This window comes from Coturnix japonica, chromosome 3, assembly GCF_001577835.2.
Source record: "Coturnix japonica isolate 7356 chromosome 3, Coturnix japonica 2.1, whole genome shotgun sequence".
NCBI lineage: Eukaryota > Metazoa > Chordata > Aves > Galliformes > Phasianidae > Coturnix > Coturnix japonica.
Window position 1 is genome coordinate 39,649,661 of NC_029518.1, and position 11,745 is coordinate 39,661,405.

The following is an 11,745-nucleotide window of genomic DNA, read 5'->3' on the forward strand; positions in this document are numbered from 1 at the left end:
ATGGGATGCATCCATCAGGGCCTGGTTTGAGGACATTTTCCACAGGAAGGCATCACAGTATCATAGAATTGAAAGGGACCTTTGGAGATAATCAAGTCTAACCCCTCTGCCAAAGCAGGCTCCCTGCAGCAGGTTGAACTTCCTTAGGGGGCCTGCCATAGATGCTCACCTAACAACAACCATATCCCCCTCAGCAATCCCAGAACCTGTGGAGTGTTCCTTTGCCTTCAGAGGGAAGCAGATTCACAGGCTCTGCTGACATGATTCATTCCACTGGAAATTTGAGAGCAAGCTGCTTGTAAAAGTCTGTGTTAAACAACAGAAGAAAAATGGCAGAGGGACAGGGCCATTAGATATTGACAGTTACAGATGTCTTTATCTGCCTAAAACAGAAGAGCAGTATGAGATACTCAAGCCACCTGCAGCAGCAACAGAGAATGAAAAAAAACGTAAAAAGGCACAGCTGAAGGATAAATCGACCCCTGGGCTTGGAGAAAATGTCTGTGTCTAAGCCTGAGCCCAGCTGAGGTCTGCAGGTCTGTGCAGGCACCTGGGGGAGAGTGGGGCCCTGGTGAGGGTCAGCCAGGCTCCAGCTCTAAGCCTGCCACCCAGCATGGCAACTTCTGAAGAAATTAAGATGTGATAAAAAGTACCAAAGCTGTGAGAACTTTGCTCCTTTCTGTTGGAGACTCAGATGTTTTGGACGGTGATCAGTGGGGGGAAAAAAGCAGCATTTTCCATCTGTACTTTCTGAGCAGACACGCTGGTATGAGCAGCTGCTGCAACCAGGGCATCCCACTGGCATCTTCTGCCCACAAATCCACGGCTGGAGCACGATGACTCCTGCCACAGAGGCTTGGAAAATACATCACTTTACAGAATAAAAGGTTTTGTATCAGTGAGAGAAGAATCTAAGCAATGCTCCCAGGAAACAACGTTTTTAGTACCAAAACTCTGGTGCTGAAGCACCAACTGAAGCTGTGCCAAAGGGCACAGCCAAATGTGCTAAAGCTGTAAGACACTGAGGAGCTGATGACTGTACCTTCAGAACATTTTTGGCACCCCAACATGCAGCATGTTTCAAGTCCAGACTCCTGGAGGGCCCAAAAGCCCTGGCTCTTGGGGCTGACAGATACATATCTCAAACTGAAGCTCTCAAAGCTTTCTGGAACAAAAGAGCCAGTGCAGAGAAGGAAAATAATCACCTGATGTGAGCAAGCAGCAAATGAAGACTTTGAATCAGAGATAAAAATGTAGATATGAGCACCTGGGGAATGGAGGTACCATGAGATATGGGAGCTCAGAAGAAGACACATAGTAAACCTAATTTCCCAGATGGGTCCAGCAGAGCCACAGCCCAGCACTGTGGATGGTGCTGACTACCTTACAGGTAAAGAATAGACCAACATGAAGCAGTCCTGAGCTCTCAGCAGGTTCCCAAAGAAAATATAGTTCATATTTCAGTCCTCATGAAGTGCCTAACATCTGCACCTTAAATAGCTCTTCTAAATATGGTGGCCCAGATAACCCTTTTTGAAGGCTTTATCTCAGAAGCTGTGGCTTAGCTGCATGGCACAGCTTAGAGCAGGAGGAGGGATTCACTGGTCCTTTGCTGTCAAAGCAATTGCAGGCCTTTTACTATGCTTCCTAATGTAAATCTGTGAGGACTGTATTGCTTGCAAGAGGTCACCCACCACTGCCAAGAGTCATGTCAGCTCACTCTAACTACAGGCTAGGGCAAAGAGCACTCCTTCCTCAGTAGGTACAAGAAGATCACACTGACCTGCTGTCATCTCAAGCCCTGCACATGAGCAAGTCTCTGGAACAGCCCCCTCAGGAGTCACATCTCCAAGTTCACATGAAGGTGTGTGCCCTGAACCCATCCTTGTGTTCAGCCTCTCCTATGCAAGGTAAGCACAGCCTCCTTTCCTGTTACATCCCTCACCCTTTACTCCTCTGACATCATAGGAATCACTGAGACACTGCCTAGGGCAGCAGGCAGCTGTGCCCTCTTTTCTCCCCAGTGCTAATCACAGCAAGGATGGGGAGTCCCCCCCCCTCTCCCCAGTGATGTATAGTGAAAATAATGCAAAGATAGTACAAGAGAGGTGGTGATAAGGATCCAAAAGCTTATTTAAAGGAAAGACTCACCCAATAGAGGCCTTCAGTCTGCTGGAAAACACTGAAGCAATCTCCACCAAGGAGCAGTCTCAAAGAGATGCTGCTTCAGTGGTGGTCAGGTCTAGAGGAGATGGAGTCAGGCTCCACCCCTTCTGGGAGCACAGCTGAATTACCCTCACCTGTGCTGCCACAGCTGACCCAAAACTTGCTTCAGCTGATTAATCAGAGGTTCAGGCTGTGATTACCAATTTCCACCCCCCTCCCCCGCGACACCCCCCCCACAAATCATGTACATGTATTAGAACAGCGAGACTGTAAAATGAAAACTCCTCCCTTGCTTTTCCTGAAACAAAGCAACAAGCATGTATTTGAAATCATGAGCACATAAAGAAGGATTTGTGTTTATTATCATAGTAAGCAGGATGCCATGCATACTACTGTAAGGTTCACGACTACGCAGCTCTACAGGGGTTTATGTTAGAAACACTGCAAAAAATAAATATGGAGCTCTACAAATCCAGGGTGGTTTGTTGTGTCTTAGTCTTATTATCCAAGTTAATGATGCTGCCATGTCACAGCTGCACTCCATGCCAGCTGGCTCTCCAGTGGTGCTGCTTGGCACCTGTGGAGCCAAGTTAGGCTTCATGGGTCTGCCCCACGTCGAAGGGCATATGCCTCTCTTCACCTGGGAAGCTCAGACTGGAGGAAAGAACCAGACCTGGGCCAGACAGGGGCTGTGGGTGCCTTAGTTGCAGCTCTGATGGCTGGGGAGGTAAGAGGGGATGGGTGAAGAAGCTTAAGCGTGAGAAGCATCCAGAAGGGCAGCTTCTACCTCTCATCCGTTCCCAGCAGGAGCATCCTCCCCGTGTCCCTTGACAGCTCTACTTTTCTTGGCTTTTCAGGGCTGCAGGATGGACAAAGCAAATGACGAAGACATCATCCATTTTCCCAACTCCATCCTGGCTCCTGTGCCTGATGGCAGAGCAGGAAAGCAAAAAGGAACTCACAGTCACAGTTTAGGACCTGGGTGCAGCAGACAACAGCTCAGGACTCAACTCAAAGGACATGGCTTGCCATTACTGTCAGTGCATGTTCATATTGCACCAGTCCACAGGTTCAGCAAAATCACAGCAGCATACGGCTACAGTCACGCTGCAGTGAATTAAGACTATATGGATGTCCAGGTGAAGGCTTTGGAGCGTCACATACACATATCTCCTCCTTTAAGGTCTGCAGCTAAGAAAAGCTGTTCTGAATGAGATTCAGAGAGGCTCAATCCTCTCATTCCCTGAAGAGATCCCAAAAGCAGAAAGCAAGACCAGGATTGCATTGGTATATTGGCTGATGGGTACAAAATCTTCTGACATGTCGTTCGCTCAGCCCTGATTGGAAAATATCTTTAATTAAAACACCACATCAGAATCCTGAACCAATTTCATCCCAGCTCTGCTAAGTGCTTTGTACAAAACATTAACTCTAAAATCTCATTACACATTAGCAATCCCTGTGACAAACATAAATGATAATTTAGCTCTAATGCATTCTGGAGCAAGCCATTTTTAAGGGAGTCGAATGATATCAGCTTGCTAGGAGAAGGAGAAGAGTTGAATTTAGCTGTCTCTTTATTTTTTAAACAAATGGCCCTAGCTGGTTCAGCAATGGGCTGTACAAATCATTGCAGTGTGTAGCTCTGACAGTATACAGCAGCTGTTTAGCCAGAACCTGGCACTCCTGCCTGGGCTGGGTTTTGCAATCCCACCAGCAGTGCTAAGTTCACGGGCCTTCATAAGCATTCAGGGAAAGGAAAAGGCAATGGGGAAGGTCGGATGGGAAAGGTGGGGTGCTGATTTGACAGGACAGTGGTGGGGAGGAGCAGTATCTGGAGTTCCCTGGTATTCTGAGTTTGCTCCAAACCACAGGTAGAGGGGACAAGGAATGGGGCTGACTTTCTCCAGTCATTTCAGCTGGTTTCATAGGCAGCAAGGGTGGCAAAAGGATGGGATGTACAGTGATTTTGCCATCTCCAGAACTATGGAAATTCTGCACTACTCACTGCACAGCCCAACCAGGACCTCAGAGGACAGCAGATAATATTTATATTAAGCACAAGAAGTATCTTAACAGCATGCCTAGGCTGGCAGAGCTAATGTCATTTGCTTTGTTTATTGTCAGAATGATGTTAAATATCTCTTTCTCAATTAACGGTGACACCCTCAGTTTCTCTCCTCTCTTGCAAGTGACCTTTCTAAACTCCACAGGCTGCCTGAATCCTAGCTGCACCTGGATCAGCTTTTCTGTGTGTGCGAGTAGGCATATGGGCATTTAACTTTGTTAAATAGGAAAATGATAGCTATGGGATTAGGAAGTACATATATGAAGAATATTTTACATGGATTTTAAAACCGGGCAAAATCCAGACAGACTATCTTTCTCTGCATTTCCTCCACTGTCACTTGATTGAAGTAGCCTTTGTCTTGAAACCTGAGGCTGGAACCAGGCTTTGTGCTGGCTGATGTGACGTCTTCAGTGAAAGGAAGATTTTTTTCCCCTCTGTGCTGTTTTCTGGCTGCACTGGGAATCAGCCAGAATATTTCAGATCATATTTTGATTGGTGGAGGTGGGAGGAGAGGCAATGCCTGCATTCATTTGACCTGACTGCTAAGGCAAAACCTGAAATATATCCCTGCAGCTTTATGCACATGACAACATTTCTGGGAGAGAGAGGTCCAAGACGGAGGGTTGCACCTGAAGATATAAAGGCGTAAAACAAAACAAAAAAAGACTTTGCAAATGCCCATCTCTTTTCCATAGAAATACTTGAAAATCTGTATGTTTGTTTGAGGAAAGAACTTAAAGCTTGGTGGAAGATGGGTACAGTTTTCAATGAGTTCTTCTTTAGTGACAGCTGCGCTTTAGCTCTACCTCATAGAAGGGATGAGGTATCTACTTCAGTGGGTATCAAGACATGTTAGTTTGAAATGGTTTTGTTACAAGAGAGAAACTGAGATTTAAACAAAGGGCTTCATTTTTCCTTCCACTATGTAATGCATAGCTTTATTTACATACTCATTGGAAAGCATCTAGAAACTATCACACAGACCAGGCAATACATCTTTGCTTGGGCTTCAGGAAATTATGAAGAATCCCACGAGAGACTGCTCTGAAAAGGCATCAAACCTTTCTGTAGGGAAGACATTGGCATTCAGGTGGCATGCAGGTGTCTGGTTACCTCAAGCCCAACAGTTCCTCTGTTTTAACTGCTTGAGAGTAGCAACTTGGGGTGGCATCTCTCTCTCTCTATCTTAGTCCGCAGTGAAGACCAATATCCCAAAATCATTCAGCTTCTTTAAAAGATGTGTTTTTCAAGGGCCTCTTCAAGGTCTGCCCAGACCACTTGGCAGACCCCACAGTCCTCAAAAAAGACTTATCTGACACGTTTTCTGGTTATCGGCTCTTACCTCTTCAACTATTATGTCTTGCAAAATTCAAAGGTGAAGGTGGCTGACATTTTACCTTCTGTAGTTAATTTTATTTTCTCCTGGCTTTGCTCAGCTTGATTCCTCTTTTCTAAAAAGAAAAAAAAAAAACAACAAAACAACACCACAAAGGACGAGCTTCAATAAGGTCTTGGACTTTGTCAGTTTATTATGTCGATTTTTCCTTGTTGCTTTGCTGCTTATTGCTGCAAGCGTCTCCTCTATCTTATATTCAGATCAGATCACTTGGAGCCTTTCTGGTGAGCCCATAGATCTTCATTTCTTCACTTACACTAAAGCTTTTCTGAATTACTGTCTTTATTCTGGAGGATTTTACTTCCAAGCCATGCTGTCATACTGATGGATTTCAGTATGATTTCTGTTCCTCCCCCCTCACCAGACTTTCCTCAGATAATGCTTATGCTGTATTCTTAAAAAAAAAAAAAAAAAAAAATCTTGTTTAGTAAAACTTTCAGTCTTACAACACATAGCATGATGTGAAAGTAGCTTTGCTGCCATACCAGCACCAATATTATGCAGCTGCAATGTTTCTACCCTCTGGGTTAGACCAGTGCATTGCATTTTGAACTCTGTTCAGTCAAAAAACACCACACATTTCCTATGCGCTCCAAAAAGTGGGAGTTTTTGGGGCTGATATGGTGCTTTCCTCCTCTGCAAATAGAGCTGTGCTTACATTTGTGTTTGGCAGTGCAGATAAGCATTATCAAGTTATGTCTCATTAGCAATGTGAAGTACTGGACAATGTCGTTTTGTTATTTTACAGCCTTTTGCCTCACTGCTACAAGTTTGTTTCCTGACTTGGGCCTATATAACTCCACTCCTAACATAGTCCTGATATATACCTAACAGAGTCACTAAGGTCTTGGGCACACTTGACCTGAATCACAGAATCACAGAATGACCTGGGTTGGAAGGGACCTCAAGGATCATGTAGTTCCAACCCCCCTGCCTGGCAGGGCCACCAAACATACACATTTACTAGATCAGGTTGCCTCTGACCTGCTTCACAGTTCTGCTCACATCACTTTACAGGTGTGTATCACTTCTGCCTGGCCCTAACAGCCCTTGTGCAACGATAACAATTCAGCCAAGTTAGTTCAAAAAAATGAAATATATATATATATATTCAACTTGCCCTGCTGCATGGTTCAGCACATCCCTGCAGAAAGCCAGTATATTTTGTGCCAAAGTATATGTTCAATAACTGCTCTCCATTCACATCAAGAGGAATACCCTTTTATACACCACTCCAGCAGATAAAGTCAGATTCTCTCTCCATGGAATATGCTGCAACACTCCAAGTGCAGTCTGACACATCTTCAGCTTGTTTCAGGAAAACACAGCTACCTGTTGGACAGAAGAACTGCAGTTACAGTCAGGAAGTACGCTAGAGCATGGCAGAAGGCAAACTAGCTCCTGGGAGGCAATGCTGTGCAAAGTGTCAGCAGGAGGGGCAGAGGGAAATAAATCAAGATGGGCAGCCTGAGGAATGGGAGGTAATGGAGGACACGGTGAAGGATGAGAGAGAAGCACGAAGAGCTCACTCTTGGTCAGATACACCTGGGCGTGAATTGGATGGGTGGGAGGGTCAAATAAGCCGACATTTATGAGAGATGAGGTGTCAGCCACAAGGATTGCACAATTTCTGACCTGCAGTTCTTTGTGATGCTGACTGTGGATCACCTGCAGCCTTCCTGCAGCAGCAAGACGACTCCCGGGCCCTCCAGCCTTCTCCCAGCCAGGACTTGCCAGTGGGTGGCTGGCATCTGTGGAATGCTCTGGAGGTGCCCACACCAAGGCCTGCTTCTCCACAGTGCCCATGTGGAAAATATCTACCATGAGATGGCCTGCCACCTGTGCCTGCTGACCTCAGATTTCTCCCTTCAGGAGTGCAGCTGGAGTGGCCCCATTCCTACAATGTCTTGCTTCTGCAATGCCATAAACAGCAGTCAGGGCACTGCCACAACCTCCCAGACAAATGCAGTTTGACTCCATCAGCTGAGAAGATGACAAAAGCAAGCAGCAGGGTGCGTAGCAACTCTTTGTGGGAGCAGGAGCAGCGTACTTTCACATAGGTTTTACGTGGAATAAAGGCTCCTCTGATGTTTCGCGGCCATCAAAGGCTCTGAAATTCACAGGGATCTCAAGGAAGGCAGAAGTTCATCTGAAATGAGAAAGATTATATTTTCCGTCCCACTGTACTTCCAGCTTCCCAAGAATTTTCCTTTGAAGGCTTCACTGCTCCCAGATATTCCTCAAGTTATTTCCCATACAGGATTGTCACTGCAGAGAACAAACAGACAGCAGAGGTTTGGAAAGCAAAGTAGGGGGCTGTTGGTGAGCACTAGCTTCCACAAAACAACAGAACATCTCACTAAGTAGTAGCAGTCAGAGGCAAGTATATTAAATGTCTGATTTTGGAGAGGAGTTTCCAAGGGATGAGTTTGACAGAGCAGCGTGTTACTGCCTTTTTGCTGACTGGAGGAAGAATGCGGATTGGTGCTAAGGGAGAAATTTCACTTCTTCCATCCTTTTTCTCAAATCTGGATATGAATTATTCCCACCTGAGAAAGCAAGTGTCAGCACAGCTCCCACAGTGAGGAGAGGGGTATCATGGTGAGGCATCTAGATTTGCAGCCCTTGGGAAAGGGACTCCATGAATCGCTCTGCTCTGATGCCTGGCCACCAGGGAATAGATAAGCATGGGGCAGCCTGTAGAAAGTATGAGATGAAACTGTTCTTTTCCCTCTGATAAGCGGGAGCTGGTGTTGAACCTATTACTCAGATTATGGTGGATCTGAATTTGTTTTCCCTTGAGCAGCAGCAACAGAGACAGATTGGTTGGATTAGGTTTCACTTTTTATGTAAAATGACTTAACTGGGTAGATAAAACTTAATATATTTGTGAAGCCTCATGTGTTTCCCTGAGACTCGATCACAATAATGTCTTATGAATGCCTTGCAGATTGTTTAATGAGTTATTTTTCTCCCTCTCAGACTGTTAATAATAAATTATAAATATAAGGAATATACAAACTGCTGGAAATATTTCCACTAATATGATCTCAGCTGCAAAATTCACATTCTCTTGCCTCTTGCTACTTCTGAGCAAATGCTTTATCACTTTCATTTGCTTGTTCATTCAGGATTTGGGGGTTGAAGTGTCCCCCACACTTCTATATATATAGGAAGTCCACAGGGCTCTGAAGGCTGTGGGTATCAGGGCAAGTCAGCCTCATAATTTATGAGATGTCAGTGGAAACCAGCTAGCTCTGTGTGGACAGTTTTTACCTTCCAGACTTCTGTTTGTTAAAGCAGAGACAGAAAAGGCAGAGAAGTCTCTGTGACAGCTGAGGAGGGACAATCATGTTTCAAGGCTGTAGTATAGAACTAGGAGTTGGCTATCTACCACATTTACCTGCCACGGGCTTTACATGAGGTCTAGTGTGAGTTACATCCATCTCAGATTTTTCTGTCTCAAGGATTTGTGCCCAACCAAGCAAATTACATGAGGAACCTGGGCAGGTAACAGAGAAGGGAGTAGAGTGATTCTTCCCATTTGTCTTAGACATTTTTCCTAATCCGGGGTGAGCTGCCTTTAAAGCTGACCGTATCTTCCAGCTGACAAGGGAGGAAAGCCAGCCTAATTACTCGCACTGAGTGCTTGTGCATTCATACATATTCTACAAGCAAGACTTGCAATAAAATCTATGTCCTGGGGTCTCCTCTGCCTAAACCTTGGCACTGAGGCACACCAAAGCTTCACTGCACAAGTGAAGAAAGTGTGAGATGGGCAGGTCAGCACTTTTGGCATTGCTCATTAGGCTGACTCACAGCTGGGCTACTAAGCCAGGTAAATGAGGATTACTCACTGCTCTCTCTGTCCAGCTGATCAGAGCTCAGCTCTCTCCAAAGGCAAGCCACAACTTCGCAAGCTAAAGGAGAGCAACACCTGCAGCTGGGCTTAGATGTCTGTTCGGACACGGCTGGATACCACAGTGCAGGACTCTGACATACCATGCACTGCAGGAGGGCCAGGAGTGACATACTGGCTTTTCTGTTCCAGACATAGATATCTTTGTACCTTTGAAATACAGGGTGTGGATTCCTCACAGGTTGACACCCAGCTGTCAGAAATGGCACACGCTGACTGACATCTGAATGGCAGAGGCTGAGAAAAGACTCTTCCGTCCCACCCAAATGTTACAAAGCGGGCACCCTTTCCCTGCTTCCATATAGAATGTTTTAGCCTCCACTCACCTCCCCAAGTCCCTGTCTACATGAAACTGTCATTTTAAAAAGCACTGCTTTGGGCTGTTGCTCCAGAAATCAGAAACCTCTGTAGGTCAGTCTTCAATAACCTTGTACATAACTGTGTGGTCACTATTGTCCTTGCGCTACACTGAGCTGCTGGCACTCACTACAAATTCTGTTTTAAAAATACGTACTCGTGACTATGCTTTCACCATGCTGACTTACTGAAATAGCTCCCGTATGGCAAACACTCCTCCATGATCGCTCCTCTCTCTCAACGCGTTTCTTGTGCAGCAGCTGCTCCTTTGGTTGTCAGACCCTCACAGCATATCACCCACCTCTCCTACGTCTGGCAGGGAGCTCGGAAACATTTGCATATTTCCACACAATGGTATAATTGTTATTTTTAGGGAACAAGTAGAGAAAGGAGATTTCTGCCAAAAATGTGTGACACAGTTCTTAAAAAGAAATCATGTGTCAGGCATTAATTCAGCCTGTAGTTATCATCACAGAATCACAGAATGGCCCAGCTTGGAAAGAACCACAAGGATCATGATTCTCCAGCCCCCTGCCACAGGCAAGGCCACCAACCTCCACATTTAATACTAGATCAGGCTGCCCCGGGGATTAGGAAGAAGGATAAGATATCCCTAGAAGTAATATTGCTGTAGCGACTGGCTGGAAGAACTCTGGGCCTGTTTGCAGCAAATCACAACAAAACTCTGGTGGTTGGAACTGTAGCTTATTTATAAGGGTGGCTTATAACATTAGTGGGAGAGGGAAAGGGCAGGAAGGCATATCTGATTAGAAATTGTATTTAATCTACAGATAAACAGGTGATAAAATGCTGTTTTTCAAGTCCTAAGAATAACACCAAACACAGTGGATCTGTGTTCAGGCCACCAAAAGAGAAACGCTGTGAAGTAAGCAGGTGGGGTTGATTTCAATGTGAGGAGGAAGCCTCCCTCTCAAGCTATCCACTTTCTTTTCAAAAAGGCTCTTGCAGCAGGCAGGGATCAAGTAATTACTGCGCCCCTGTTCACAAGATATCTCAGAATAGTAACAGACCACACACCCAGGAGATGATTAAAGGAAGTCAGGGGTCAGGAACACAGAAAGGCTTGTGATACAGAAGAGGAGATTTGCATGGCCATTAATATTTCATGACTTAGCAGCCATGCGGTTCAGAACAACTATCTGCACGATAAACGAGAATTGTCTGCCGCCAGGTTGCATATTTCAGGACATACCTGAGTCATAAAGGTATTATTTATGCGCCTTTACCCGTGAACAGAAAGCAGCTGCCTCTTGATTCTTGCACCTTTCCGAGGCAACATGGAAGCCCTGGCTGAGCAGGGTTGGCGTGAGGCTCTGCTTTGTGCTACGCCTCTCTGCAGGGTGAGCTTCAGCTCAAAGCCAAAGCATATGTAGGATTTTTCTAACTGCAGGCATACCGGATCTGAAAAAAAAATAATAAAAGAGATTCTGCACTGTTGGTAAGTCTCTTCAGCCATTATTCCAACTCATGAAACTAAAGTGCTATTTATATGCAAGCGCATAGGTAGCAGTTCAGGAGCAGACCTTGTGTTTGCTGCCCATTATAGAAACATCAAATCTGCTAATTAAATCTGTAAAAAAAAAAAAAAAGAAACCGTAAATGACTACCTTTTCCCCAGTGAAAAGAGCAAGATGTGTCGGGTATTGAACAGAAGCATTTCATCCTAGGATTTTAGCAATTCTTGTTCGTGGGATTTAATTCTAAGTGAGCTGAGACAGCAGTGGCAACAAGGCAGGTCCTTTCCTCCCACAGAATCAAACAAAGCTTGGAATTTTCCCTGTCTGCACATGCTTGCATGTGGCTGGAATACACAAG

At 45.3% G+C, this 11,745-nt stretch overlaps 1 long non-coding RNA gene across 1 annotated transcript; it reads right to left on the reverse strand.

Moving 5' to 3' along the window:
- Positions 1-2,506: 2,506 nt before the first annotated feature.
- LOC107311535 lies at positions 2,507-11,454 on the reverse strand. Its single transcript, XR_001554126.2, has 2 exons — positions 7,269-11,454; positions 2,507-6,965 (listed from the first exon to the last, which is right to left on the reverse strand). It is a non-coding gene; the product is annotated as an uncharacterized LOC107311535 (long non-coding RNA).
- Positions 11,455-11,745: the final 291 nt, after the last annotated feature.